The sequence below is a fragment of the Urocitellus parryii genome, chromosome 1 (assembly GCF_045843805.1).
Source record: "Urocitellus parryii isolate mUroPar1 chromosome 1, mUroPar1.hap1, whole genome shotgun sequence".
NCBI lineage: Eukaryota > Metazoa > Chordata > Mammalia > Rodentia > Sciuridae > Urocitellus > Urocitellus parryii.
The window spans coordinates 9,986,385-10,000,298 of NC_135531.1; the positions used below are offsets into that span (position 1 = coordinate 9,986,385).

Below are 13,914 nucleotides of genomic sequence, written 5' to 3' on the forward strand. Positions count from 1 at the left end.
CATGCTGTGTGCCCGTGAGGACATGTAAGCATCCTGGGGCTGCTATAGAAAGACTTGCCTCTAGGTGGTCAGGTCACAACAGAGGCCCACGAAGGACTTCTGAAGTAGGCCATCTGGGGCAAGAGTCAATTCTAGGGAGCAAAACATGTCTTTCCAACCACAGGATGGACTTCAGAATGGAACACTTGTGATCTCAGTGTTTCTGGGGCAACAGGTACACAGGTTGCCAACACTGCTGCAGTGCCCACACATAAGGAGAAAACTCACTGCTTCTGCACCCTGAGAGAATCTGTATAGCACTCACTGGGGACTTTTCAAAGAGTTTGATGTGTGGGGTCCACTCCCAACCAAGATCTTCAGGGATAGGCCCGGGGAATAAACAGTCACTCTCTGGATGCTGCTGAGAAGTGACCTAGCTTGGACAGTCAGTTTCAAAGCTGGAGTTTTGGGGCAAGATGCAGGATCTTGAGGAGCACAGGTCTCTCTGCAGGCCCCTTAAGCCAGAGCTTCATGGCATCCCCAGAAACGCCTGTTCCTAGATTACAGGGAGTGCCTGTTAGCTGGAAGTTTCATTTCTAAAGTGTGCAAGAAGGTAGCAATACATTTGAAAGCAGGACAATGAGGACATGGGTTTTGCTTCAGCATGGTATACCCTGTGCTGCAATTAGCCTCTACTGGGAAGTCCCTGGGAGTCCACAGGCTGTGCCCTGCATAGACCTCAGGACATTTCCTGCCTCTCTTCTCTTCCATAGGCCTCTGGAAAAGGTCTCTGTCCTGCACAGATTTCAGCTTGTAAGGAGCAGCTGCTCTGGGGCCAGGGTTCCTGATGTTCTCTAGTGGGTATGTGTGCAGGAGTCAGAATAGGACAATTCTGTGTCCTGTGATGGCTTAGGAATCTTCTAAAACAGCTTCAGACTGAAGCCGGTTTAAAGTCCCCCAAAAAGACTCTACCTAGGCACTTTAAAACCTTCTCAGTGAGACTGGGCAAAATGAAATGTGGGGAGCAATGAATTTCAAATTGTAATACTATTATTTCAGGCTTGTAATTATAGTATTTGGTCATCTGCACACACAGAAGTTGAGTATGGGAAAGTTAAATTTTCACATGAGAGGGGGCTTGTATTTAAAATTTGCTTCAAATCACGTCTCTTCACTGAATGGAGTGAGCCACATGTTTGGCTTCATGCTATTTTCTTATTGTCCTAATTAACTATTGATGCAAAACAACTTATGATTTGGTGCTTTATTAATTAGTCACTTCCCAGAATTTTTAATGGCCAGTCTCATACTCATACAGATCCTTTTTTAAAAAAAATATCAACAAGGGGGATAAAATTCAATGAGTGTCATTTTATTTCTTGACAGCTACCTCTCAATAACCCATTAGTGCAATATTTGAACAGTGCATCTGGAGTCTGGCTTCTAGACCTCACTATTATGGGTCATTATGGATATTTCCATGGAAAGAACCCAGAACACTGTGGTCCTCATCCATCTTTTTTTTTTTTTTTTTTTTTTTTTAATTGAGATACAAACAGGACAAACAGGTTGAGACTCCAAAGGGGACTCTTGTCCTGCTTTCCACAGTGCTGATTGCTGGGGGAACTAGAGTTTTTCCTTTTTGATGCTATGGCTTCTGCCCAAGAATGCACATGAAATTCTGACTTTATGAACAGGAGGAGGGTCTTCACCAGATAAAAGCAGGCTTCAGCATGCCTAAGTAGCTTGTAATATTTTGAAATATATGTGAATTAAGATGTTTTGAAATATATGTGAATTAAGATGTTTTGCATCTCAGCATCCTACACACCAGCCTTTTCTCTCAGCTTGTCTTAGATATATCATAGACAGTCTGCACAAATTCTCTTTCAAAAACCAGACATTTTGCTTCTAAAATGCAAACTTCCAATGCATTATCTCCATATCATTTCTCTACAGCTTTCTGTGTTTCACCAACACCCACAGAGTGGCCTTATGATAATTTCAGAACAGAAGTCACCATTAACTCTCAAAAAAAACGTATGAGGAGAAAATGACATACTGCTTCGTAGATTAGTCAGGGTCTATATTTATATTTTATAGCTCGTCTGTATCAACATTTTATTATTATTTTGTTCTACATAAAATCTGGCATACATAAAAAGAATTTGAGAAGAGCAGAATTACACTATCTATTGAAAAATTCTAGGAAGGCTTAAATTTTTATTTTGATTCTTTTCCTCCTAAAAATTTTAATATGTGTGTATGTGCAAGTGTAGTTTAAAATCCAATTAGTTACTAGATTATGTATGTAAAATCATCATAAGAATACCAGTTATAGCCACTAAAGCACCAGTTTCCTAATATTATACATAATTTATAAAACTAATCTATACCTAAATTCTCCCATATCATTTCTTAAATAATGTCTGTATTCAAGGAAGACATACTAAGTCAACAGTTGGGATAAAACTCTCATGATGTGAGGGATACCTTCTAATACACAAAGTCTATTTCTGTTGATTCTTCTAGTGCAGAACAAATGTTACAGGTTTGTAAGAAGACTACCAACCTGAAGGGGAATGTTTGTGGCCATGTGAACAACAGTAAGTTAACTGAGTACTGAGGTCTAAATGTTTGTGTTTGCCCCCAAACTTTTATGTTGGCCGACATTGGAACCTAACCCCCACATGAAGGCATTGAGTAGGGGGAGCTTTGGAAGGTGATTGGATCATGGGTGCAGAGCCCTCATGAATGGGATTTGTGTTCATGTAAAAAAGGACCCAGACAGACCTTTTGCCATGCACAGAGAGCTAAGGCTGAAGTCAGAAACTTCAGGAAAGGCAGGAAGGGAGGTGACTCAAAACAGAGTAGGGAGGAAGAGCATGAGAAGAAGATTACCAGGAAACAGGGAATAGAGATGGGAGGGAATGGGAGGGAGAAGGGGAATTGCAAGGAAGATGGAAGGAGACCCTCATAGGTTCACAAAATACACATAAGATGGTGTGAGGGGGAAGGGAAGAAAAAAAGAGAGAGAGATAAGTGTCACAGTAGATGGAAAGGAGGGGAGGGGAGGGGGGTGGGGAGGGCAGCAGAATACAACTGACACTAGGATTGCTGTATGTAAACACAGGGATGTATAACCAATGTGATCCTGCAATCTGTACGTGTGGGAAAATGAGAATTCATACCCTGTTGGAATCAAATGTATGATATGTCAAGATCACTGTATTGTCTTGAGCAACTAATAAAATAAATAAATAAATAAATAACAAAGTTCAGCACAGACTCCCCCTCTGTAATGACCTGGCACTTTTCTGCCCTGGGCCCGAGCAGAACACCAAAAAGGAAAAATCAATACTATCAAGTCTCAGAAGATATCCACATATCAAGCGGCAATTAGAGGGGCCTCCTTAACCCTACTCTTTGGTAAAAATTATTAATGGTCTTCTTTGGATTCCCGCTGCTGGTAAAAGTGGTAAAAGGCCACTTTCCAAGGAACTGTGAAACTCAGAGGTGAGGAGGCCGACATTTTCTCCTACAGATGCTCACCACCCACAGAGCCATGTTTTCTGTTAACTATTGCAAACTTAGAAACATTTTACTAACGTTAGGGAGACTCTGGAATCTCTGTGTCCACTCTTCATTTTGTACTAACAATGGCTTTTGGTTTTGCTGGGCTGCAACAGTTTCCTCCACCAGCTAGCTTTACAATAGCTGACCAAAGCATTAGCTGAACTCTCCTGGGGGGAAGCTCTGAAACAGGCAGGGCTGGTCAGCTGCCCTCCAGAAGTCCACATGCCCACTTGGTGAAATGCTCTTATATTTTTGATCATAAGAGAATTTAAAATACTTTCTTCTTTTTACCAAGGTTGGTGCTTTGGTAGTATGCGACACAATAAATATACGTAGATCTATTTGGGATTAGCCTTTAGAGATTTCAGACCTATCCATTTTAGTTAGTCAATAGTGTGTGTGTGCCCACGTGCACTCACATGTGTACACGTACATGTATGTCTATGTACTATCTTTACCCTCAGCTCCACAATGACATTATCTTCAGAGGCACAGAGGAGGGAGGAGCCCAACCACCCTCCACAACTTCACCCAGGCTTTCTCCATTGTTGGGTGCTCAGGATCCAGCCATGACATCACTGTCCTGGCAGCCAGTTGACACTGGGCTATGTGTGCCCCTCTATCCACTTCCTGTGGTTTGCTTTTGTCATTCTGGACTGTACATAAAAGCAGTTCACAGAATACTGCTTCTCATCTCAGCCCTAAAGAGAAGAAGATTCTCTGAGTTCAGTACTAGCAAACCATGGGGTTTTTACCACGTGGTCCATCTCTCAATTATGAAAAAGGAACCTGGCTGGGATCTGGTTCCTTTCTGGTGTCCCAGAACTAGCCCCATGTTAATCCACTCCTCTTCAATTTTCTCACATACCCTCACCCGCTTCCAGTCTCTAATGTCTCAGATATCACTTACATACTCTTGGGACCCTTAATCTGTGACAAAAGCTTATATGGACTTTTAGATGATTTATTCTTTTTTAAACAAATGGCTCCTTTAAAAAAAAATCCTGGGATACTGTTATGGCTTGGATGGTTCATGCTGGAAATTTGGTTTCCAGTGTGGAGCTGGTGAGATGGTAGAACCTCCAAGCCACGGGACCTAGAGAGCATGTAAGGTAATGAGGTCCCTGGGAATGCTGCCCTTGGAAGAGACTCGTGTAGTTCTTGTGGGACCCGAGTGAGTTCTTGAGAGAATGAGTTATGGTGAAAGAGCAAATACGACCCCTGGAGTACTCTGGCTTCCCGTCTCATCATGTGATTGATCCGTCTCTAATGTGCCCCCACCATGATGGCATCTGCCACACTGTACTCAAAGAGATGAAGCTGCTAGTCTCAGACCTTCAGCTCGAAACTCTGTGTGGTGCATACATTTCTTTCTTTAGAAGCATCCAGCTTCAGGTATTTTGTTGTAGCAACCAAAAAAGAAACAAATATATATATATATATATATATATATATATATACACACACTGAGGCAAATAAAAATTTCTGCTTGAAGCAACTCAGTGCCTCCCAAACGTGGTCATACCTTCTCTGCCACCCAACATAACACCTGCAGAGCCGGTGGGGTCTGTTTGACTTCTCTCAGAGATCAGAAGGTCTGCTATCTTGGTGTTTGAGATTTCATGATGTAGAATAAACAATCTTTTCTATTCCAAGCAGAGGGAAGTTCAGGAGATCCAAACTGCACAACAAAACTCACTCACGTATGTCCCTGGCACACTGAACACAGGCTCTGAGGCCCCTCTGCACACTGGTTCACATGAGCATGGAACTCACTCTAGAGCTCCCCGTCTTGTACATGCACGGCCACAAGGGCAGTCTATTATACCCAGCCTCGAGGGCTGCCCCCTTCACTTACCCTTCCCTGATTGTCTTACTGGGAGGTGCCTTTCCCTCTTGGGATTCATCAGGCTCCATATCATGATGACATGATGTTCTGAGCAACTTGTGCACCACGGTCATTCCGGTCACAGGTTCCATTGATTTATATTTGGAGTTCCATTAAAACCTGATATTGTGCCTGTCCTTAATAACAAAAGTTATAATTTATAGAGTCCTTTTAACATGTGGGCAAAACGACGGGAATGCACAATCTCACATGATCTTTGTAACGACACTGTGTGATTGTAGAAGTATTGAGTGTGCAAGCCCTGAAACACTGCCTGACACAAAACAGGTGCTCAGTAAATATCTATAGACTTGAACCAAACTGTCCAAGGTCACAGAGCTGGGAGGTGAGGGAACCAAGATACCCACTCACCTATGTCTAGCTCCTCAGTCTGTGGACCTTGGGAATATGTGACGACAGCCTCTACTTCCCTGTGTGCAATTAAATACAAATTTATTTTACTTTACCTGTGCTGAGATACTGACATGACCCTGAGTCTCTGGGACTTGTGACAACATGCACAGCTCACTGCATGGGCTGAGTCCCCATTCCCTGCTTCCCAACTGGCTTCCTATCCTGGGACTTGTCTTCATTTCTGTCTACTCAGGACCTGTTCTTTTCTGGATGTCTTTCTCTTATTTTATGTTCTTATTTAGTTGTGATACATTCTGCACCTACTGTAACTTTCTAGGACAGTGTGCACAGGAGAGGACTTTCTGATTACTTGTAAAGCTAATATATTTGATTCTCCCTTTTCAGGGGATAATTGGCTGTGTGTAGATTTGGGGTTGAGAATTACTTCCCTCCAAAGCTCTGGGAGCAGCTCCTTGTTCTCTGCCATCCAACATAACACCTGTGGAGCAGTTGGGGTCTGTTTGACTTCTCTCAGAGATCAAAAGGTCTGCTCTCTTGGTGTTTGAGATTTCATGATGTAGAATAAGGAATCTTGTCTATTCCAAGCAGAGGGTATTTTCCATGAAGGCATGTGCTCCTCATCCTCTGGTCCTCCCTGCTCTTTCTCTGAGACCCCAGTAACGCGTTCCATCTAGGGACTTGTCCTCTATGGTTCTTCTTGCATTATTCTCATATTTCCTGTCTCTTTCCCTCTATGTCCTATCTTCTGGGTGACTTCCTTGATGACTTTCTAGCCATTCTATCACATCTTTAGCTTTGGTAGTTACATTTTTACAGCACAGAAGAGATTTGTTGTTGTTCTTTGATCCTTTTGCATACCATCCCAGTTATTATTAAATGAACCCAGGATCTTCCTAAATCCTACTCAACACAGAATCTACAGGTTTTGCTTATTTCTTCTAATCTTTTATATTCCATAAATTATCTCTGTTTCTTCCAAGAGACAATCTATTTTGGTCTCTCTTTTGTGCCGCTCATTCCGCCCCATTCCTTGGTAATCCTTTCTACTTTATCACATTGAGGAGACAAAACCTGGTAGCCACGTCTATTCAGTGTGAACACAAGGCCTTCTTAGGAGGCACTGTCCCCAGTTACCATTTAGACAGGGAGGACAGTCTAAGTGGGCCAACCATGTTCCTCCAGAGTGAGTGGATGGGTGAGCAGCCCAGGCCCTGGCCATCCCACCTCTGCCTACAGCTGCACGGCATGAACCAGGCCACCCACATCCATGTCAGAAGCTTAACTCTCTCAGACAGTGTGTGCAGTTTCTGCAAGAGAACACTCCTGCCTTCATCTTAAACAGAAACTGGCTACAGTTAGCCATTTTGGTAGGACAGGGGACATGAGCAGGAGGGGGTGCCAACTCAGAATCATCTCAAACACCGGCTTATAAATTATCCCTCCATTCCAGTCCCATAGTTCTCCCCAGGAATCCCAGCCCAATTCTGACCCTTGAGCTTCTGTTTTGTAGAAAATTCTTGACTTCTAGTTGACACTCAATATCCATTCCCTGTGTTCCTGTGTCTGTCCCCTCTGTCTCTCTCTGTCTCTCTCTCTCTCTCTTTCTTGGTGGGGGGGGGAGGTGAAGGGTACCAGGGATCCAACTCAGGGGCACTCAGCCACTGAGCCACATCCCCAGTCCTATTTAGTATTTTATTTAGAGACAGGGTCTCACTGAGTTGCTTAGCACCTTGCTTTTGTTGAGACTGGCTTTGAACTCACTTTCCTCCTGCCTCAGCCTCCCACGCCAGGCAGCGTGTTCTTGTCTCTTTAGTGACTTGGTTCCCAGTTTCTTTCCTGTACTTGTAATTTGGGGTGGGGTCTTAGAAACAGAGGCAGCACATGAGCATCAGAGAAGGAACCCGTGTTTACGACATCTTTTCACATTTTTGTTTACATGTTCCCCGTTAAATTTAGAACACAGTTGAAAACATATAAATATCAATAATATTGGAAAGTCTTTGACAGAATTCTACATAAAGATACCACTTTCCTATAAAAGAAGAACAATAAAAAGATGTGCCTACTTCATTTTAATTGACATGGTTGCTATGGGGTAGGAAGGATAGGTAGGTAGGTATTAATTTTCTGTGACTAAAATGAGAAAAAAAGACACCAAGAAGGGCTAGGGTCACCCAGCAATCTAGATTCTTAGTTCTGGACTCCAGACACTGACTTGCTCTAAGAGGGTGTTAGAAGGGGCGCTCTTCCTGCTGGACACTGAGTGGGCAGGAATTGGCTGCTAAGGTAAATGTGATGCAGATGCCACCCAACGTGAATTTACAGAGGTCACACTAAGGACTGCTTCTGGGAGCACTGGAACTCTGGGTTGAGGGACATTGGAAAGGACTTGGCATACACAGAGGAGGGAGGGTTTGCTGAGAGATTCCAGGGTCCACCTTCTGGGCAGGTGGGGAAGCCTGAGGAGATGAGAGATCAGACCACAGGTCCCTTGCTATAAAATGGGGGTACAGAATCCTAGAAGGCAAATGGCTGGAAGAATAGATGTTGGGGAAGTGGGAGAGGGCCCGTGTGTGGACACCAGCCTGCCTTCCCCAAATAGACTGGGAAGCAGGAGAAAGATCTATTCAACATTGATTCACAAGATGGACTAGGCACAGGCTGGTCCTATAGGGCAGGAGTGTCTGGGGAAGGGGTGAGGAGAGATGCCTGGCCAGGGGGGACACAATGGGTCTCTGTGCCTGGAGAGCTCCCCAGTGATGTCCTGCTCCAAAGAGCCTCTGAAAGGTCCTGTTGAGAGAGACAGTCAGCTTAACCACCTGAAAAGGAAGGTTAGGAGCTGGTTTGTATCCTAGTAAAACTAAGCTGGGGTTCATTTCACTTTCGCTCTCTTTTTTTTCTTTTTTTTTGAGTTAATGTGATAGTAGAGTAAGTGCTTGTCCACAGGCAGGGAAAGGGAAGCTTCAGCACCTTTAAAGGAGCCGTGGGAGCTGGCATCGCCCAGCCTTCGGACCACAGCCCAGGAGTGTCATGCAGACTTGCTGGTCACCTGAGCTAGTGAAGTTCCCTTTGAGAACCTGACTGCAGAGAGGGCAAGGCTTGCATGCAGGATTAGGCATTTGTTGCTTTTCTTCCTCATGAGGCACCTGGTAGCCTTAACAAGGCAGGCGGTGGACCTGAAATCTCCACATATTCAGAAGTCAGGGTTCAGAGTGCATCCATTCTAAATACTGAGTTTTAGGTCCATCTGGCTGGAGATGGACATGCCTTGACCAAAAACCCTCCATATTAGGCCAATTTTAGTTGAAATCGTGGGTTAAGGACTGACGTTTCATTCTCAGTTGAGTCAAGCAGGCTTTCTGATGTTTGACAACTTTAATTCATATTTACAACTCAGATTTCTATTTCTAACAGGATTAATTTTGCTCTAAACTTGGAAAGGAAAGAATCCTATCATTGTCTTCAAAAACCAAACAAAAATTGGTACTGAGGTCACACTTGATAGAAGGTTGACATGTTTTTGAAATGCTTCTGCTTTCTTCAGAGTCACCAGCTATTTAAATATGTTAAAAAAAAAAAGACTTACATCATATTTCTGCATCCTTGGTATTTTTCTTCACTGATGCAAAAAATATGTTCCATATATTCGTTTATCATATGCATTTAAGACTATGGTGAGTCTGGACTGAAAGTGATCTAAGTTTAGATCGCACTTCCAGACAAGTAAATTTGGGCAAGGAACAAATTACTAAGACTCAGCTTTTACATCCATGGGATGGGGGAAAAAGACACACTTATCTCATTAAATGATTGAGAACCATATGAGACCTAGTTTGCAAGTGTCTGACACAGTGCCTGGCGCATAGCAAATGTTTTTACAATGCCATGCGTTTCTGACATAGTTTTATTCATTATTAAATACTCGCTCATTAAAATGAATAAATTTAACTTAATTAATTTTTAAAATCAGGCAACCTGTTGGCTCCAGAGAACAACATAAAAAGTAGGTTAGTTCCTTTATCTAGCCTTCTTCCCTCTGCCATTTTTAAGTGATTGTTGAATTCTCCCATTTCAAAACAAGTGAAAGAGAGTTTCAGTAAATACATCCAGAGGCAGAAAAGGGCTACTTCGATGGCTTTCTGTTTCCCTAACTTGTTTTTTTCTCTGTATATCCATCTTGGGCACCACTCTGAGAAGTTTTTAATATGCAAATGGAGTCACTCCCTACTTTGTGGAAAGAGGATACTACAAGCCCTATAAGCCCTCTAGTGTGGATCCACTGCCCATAACTCCTCTTGAGCCTCTGTCTCTCACAAGCCATTGCCACTCATCTTTGCTCAAGAAACACGGATCTGCTGGTCATCTCTCTGCTGCCCCTTACCACATTCACCTCAACTTTTCTGAATTGATTCCAGCTGCGTTGCTCATCAGCTGCTTCTTTTCAACTGAGCTCTGGGACTGCTGCCTGAAGCAAGCTTACTGGGCACACCTGGATGCCTCCTCAGGTGCTTCCCCAGTAACGAACTTCTGTCCCAGTCTGCTTTTGGTTAAAAATGGGAATTAGGTCTTTGGGACACAGGGATAATGCCTCCCTTATCTTTGTATGTCCAACACAGAAACTAGCATGTTTTGAAACTCATGAAACTGTTTGGTACCTAAAGCAAAGGTGAACTACTTCTTCCTTGCACACCCAAGGTTGGTAAACATCGTCAAAAAATGCAAGTTAACTTTTACTGAAACATAAAATGTACACACACTTCATACACATGACCTTATTTATTTCTAAATTATGAGTAGATACTGTTATGGCCCTCTCTATAATGAATCAATGGCAAACAAGTTTGTAGGAGATGCTACCTGATTTTAGGGGGATCTTAGAAGGCCAAGTGGGTTTCAACACAGACACCACTGTCTGATGAAAAGAAAAACTACTGAAAAGAAAAAGTAAAACTCCAGAGAGATCTTTGACTCCAGTAATTGAGAAATCACACTTTTCTAGGTTTAATCTCGACTGTGGTGTTTCCCCTGAGAGTTAGAACTCTGAAATCTCCAGTCAGACCTTATAAAGTCTGGCCATCAGGAAGAGCTAACAGAAAATGTAGAAGAGTCTTTCCTGACCAAGTGCCCTCTGTAACTGATGACTGAGATCCTCAGACAGAACTTCTAATCTCTGGAAATTCTGTAGCTAAACAAAGCAAGTTCCTTGAAAAAAAAAACTCTGATCCAACTCAACTTGACCAGTGTACTTTGATTCTGATAGCTGTCAATACTGGGATCTCAGTATGTATCACCATCATCCCCCAACACACCCAGCTCTGCAGGGCAACCCAACCAACTTAGTCAACAGCAACTTCATTCTTCTGGTTGTGGGATGGGGGCATCAAGTCCCCATTCCCTTACCATCATCACCTCGTCCATGAGAAAATACTGTAGGCTCATGTATGTGCATCTATGTTTGCACAGTTCCTCATCAACCCCAACACAACCATCTTGGCCTGCCCCATAATTATTATTGCAACCAGTTCCAACTTACATCCTTGATTTTGCCTTTGATAGCCAAAACTGCTCTAAATGCAGTAGCCAGAGTAAGCCACTTAAAAACTATGTTAGATGGGTCAGTCTCTGCTGCAGTCCTCAATGGCTCCCAGGGTTGTAGCACAGCCAGCATCCTTAAGTCCTTGGCAAGACTTTCAAGGGCTTCCTGATCTGGCTTTCCACCGCCATCCCAGGGGCCAGCTTCCTGACTTCATAGCATTGTCATGTCTTCACCCCGTGTCCCCCTTTTCTTTTGCAAACACACCAGACATACTGCCATTTATGAGCCTTTAAACTTAGTTTTCCTTTGGTTCAGATATCCATAGGGCCAGCTCACTCACCTCTTCACAACAGACTCAAAAGTTACCTTGTAATTAAAGCCACCCTACCAAGCCGCACATTGCTGACCACATTATCAAAAGTATTTATTTTAGTGATGTTTTTGCCAAGGCCAGAGGTTTCAGTTGATACTGTATCTCCAGGGTCTACATCAATGGAAGTACATAAAAGACACATGATAAAAATTATGAAATAAATGAATCATTAGGGAAAGTTGCTATCATGTATTCACACTTCCTAGTTACCTGTGACAGATCTCCCCAATCACAACCCTATAAACACAAAAGTGGTTTTTCAATTCAACATCATTGTGTTCTTTTAATTAGCAAACTGGGTGGCTCTGAACTTGATACTGCCTGGAATGTTCTCTAGCACACACAATGGGATGAAGGCACAGAGTCTCAAGGCTACAAAGTTCCTGGTATCATCAATACCATCAGTCTATTGCCCATCCCTCTCCTGAGCAACATATGATCTTATATAAACTAAGTGCTTGTACAGTGTTATGGAATATTTGTCAACTCAAAAACAACCAGCAGCAAATTGCATGAAGAAAAAACTTTAGATGAATATTTAAAAATTATGCATGTTAAAGAAATGCAAACATTTAAACTGCCCATTGTAGCTCTAAAATTAAGACTCTTCAATGGCATATTGGATTTCTTTTTTCTCACCAGGTAGCAAAAATGAGATATGGCCAGAAAATCTGAGGAACAGATGGAAATGTGGAGAGAAGTGAAGGCACACGGGAATGTGCTGGTCAACTAGAATTCTCTTTCTGGCCAAGAACACTTCCTTACCCATAACCAACCTACTGCACACATATGCATGTGCAAAGACATACACGTGGATGCTCACAGATATATACAGATACACACATACATGTGCATACACACAGCAAACAAAACACCCATTGCAGACAATAAAGTTCAAGCTATTTTCACAATGCATATATTTTAAAACCCTCTTTCAAGTCAATGATATAAGGAGCTATGCTACTCCATTCCCACTCCCTCATCCTCTCCTCCACACTCAATGTAATCAGCCATGTGGCCACACTCCCTATTTTCATGGAAATGATATAGTGGAATATGCAAATATCCACCACACAAAACCAGTGGGAGGAAGAGATGAAAGCTAAGATTCCTATTTCTTTCACCTGGTAAATGCAGGAAATGAAATGGTCTTTATAAGTCTCTGGGACTCCCTGAGCCTCTTTCCTCCCCTCTCAGTAGCTGGGAGGGTGTCATAAACTTTCATCTCTTACAGCTGTCCCACCTTCCCTCTCCTTGACAAGATCTAGAAAAATATTTTATAAACTAACATAAACCAAGTTTTGGTACCTCTTTTCTAGATGCCTCTTCCAACCAGTTTGGAATCTCTACACTGCTGAAATATTGTTTCCAGCACTGGATTGGCATTAATGATTATCTTTCTCCAAAACTCTATTTTATGGGACAGGCTGTGAGTGAGAGAGATTATTTTCAGTTCAGTAAACATACCTAGCATAATTTTGGGGCAGCAAATACCAGCCGGCATCCTGTTAAGCCAGGCCAGTCCACACTGGCAATTACTGTGCTGAATTAAAGAAGGCTTTGGCCACCTGCCTCGTGCCTGCAACAAGTTCCTTTTTTATCCTATTTATCTTCCCAGTCATCTATTTGTGTCAAGAAAGGAAACATATGAGCACAGCATCTGTTACTAGAGTGACACAATTACCAAATACTTCTATAAGGGAAAAAATCAGCAATAAATCCAGGTTACTTGTCAGGTGTTTTAGGAGAGAAGCATTAGTCTTTCAATCACAGTGCCTGTTCAGGCTGAGCATATGGTGCTAACAGCAGAGATGCACACGCTCAGCCTAGTCTCTGATGGGCATAACCACCACAGAAATGTCACCTCTGAATTGGCAGAAAAGAGCAGTTTTCTTTTCCCCCAGCGCCCCCTCCCCTTTCCTATAAAAGGCAGGTAGGGATTGGAAGGTACTTTGCTGTTGGTTACTTTACTCTAACACTGAAATCTACTTAAGTTGAACGTTTGCTCTGGGAAAATCCCTTACTCTCTTCAACAAGTAGACATAGACAACTGGGGACATTTCTATTAATATTGTGATTGTTCCTTGCTTTGCTTTTTTCCTAGATAAAATCAACAGGTCGATGTGACTTCATTGCTAAAATTGTCTTGTTTTCATACTTTAGTCTTCAAACCAGGGAGAGGAAACA

General features: G+C 42.6%; 1 protein-coding gene across 2 annotated transcripts in view; it reads right to left on the reverse strand.

The window, feature by feature from the left end:
• Ctnnd2 (catenin delta 2) overlaps positions 1 to 13,914 on the reverse strand; it is a 706,435-nt gene that overhangs the window by 368,574 nt on the left and 323,947 nt on the right. The gene's annotated exons all lie outside the window — the stretch shown is intronic.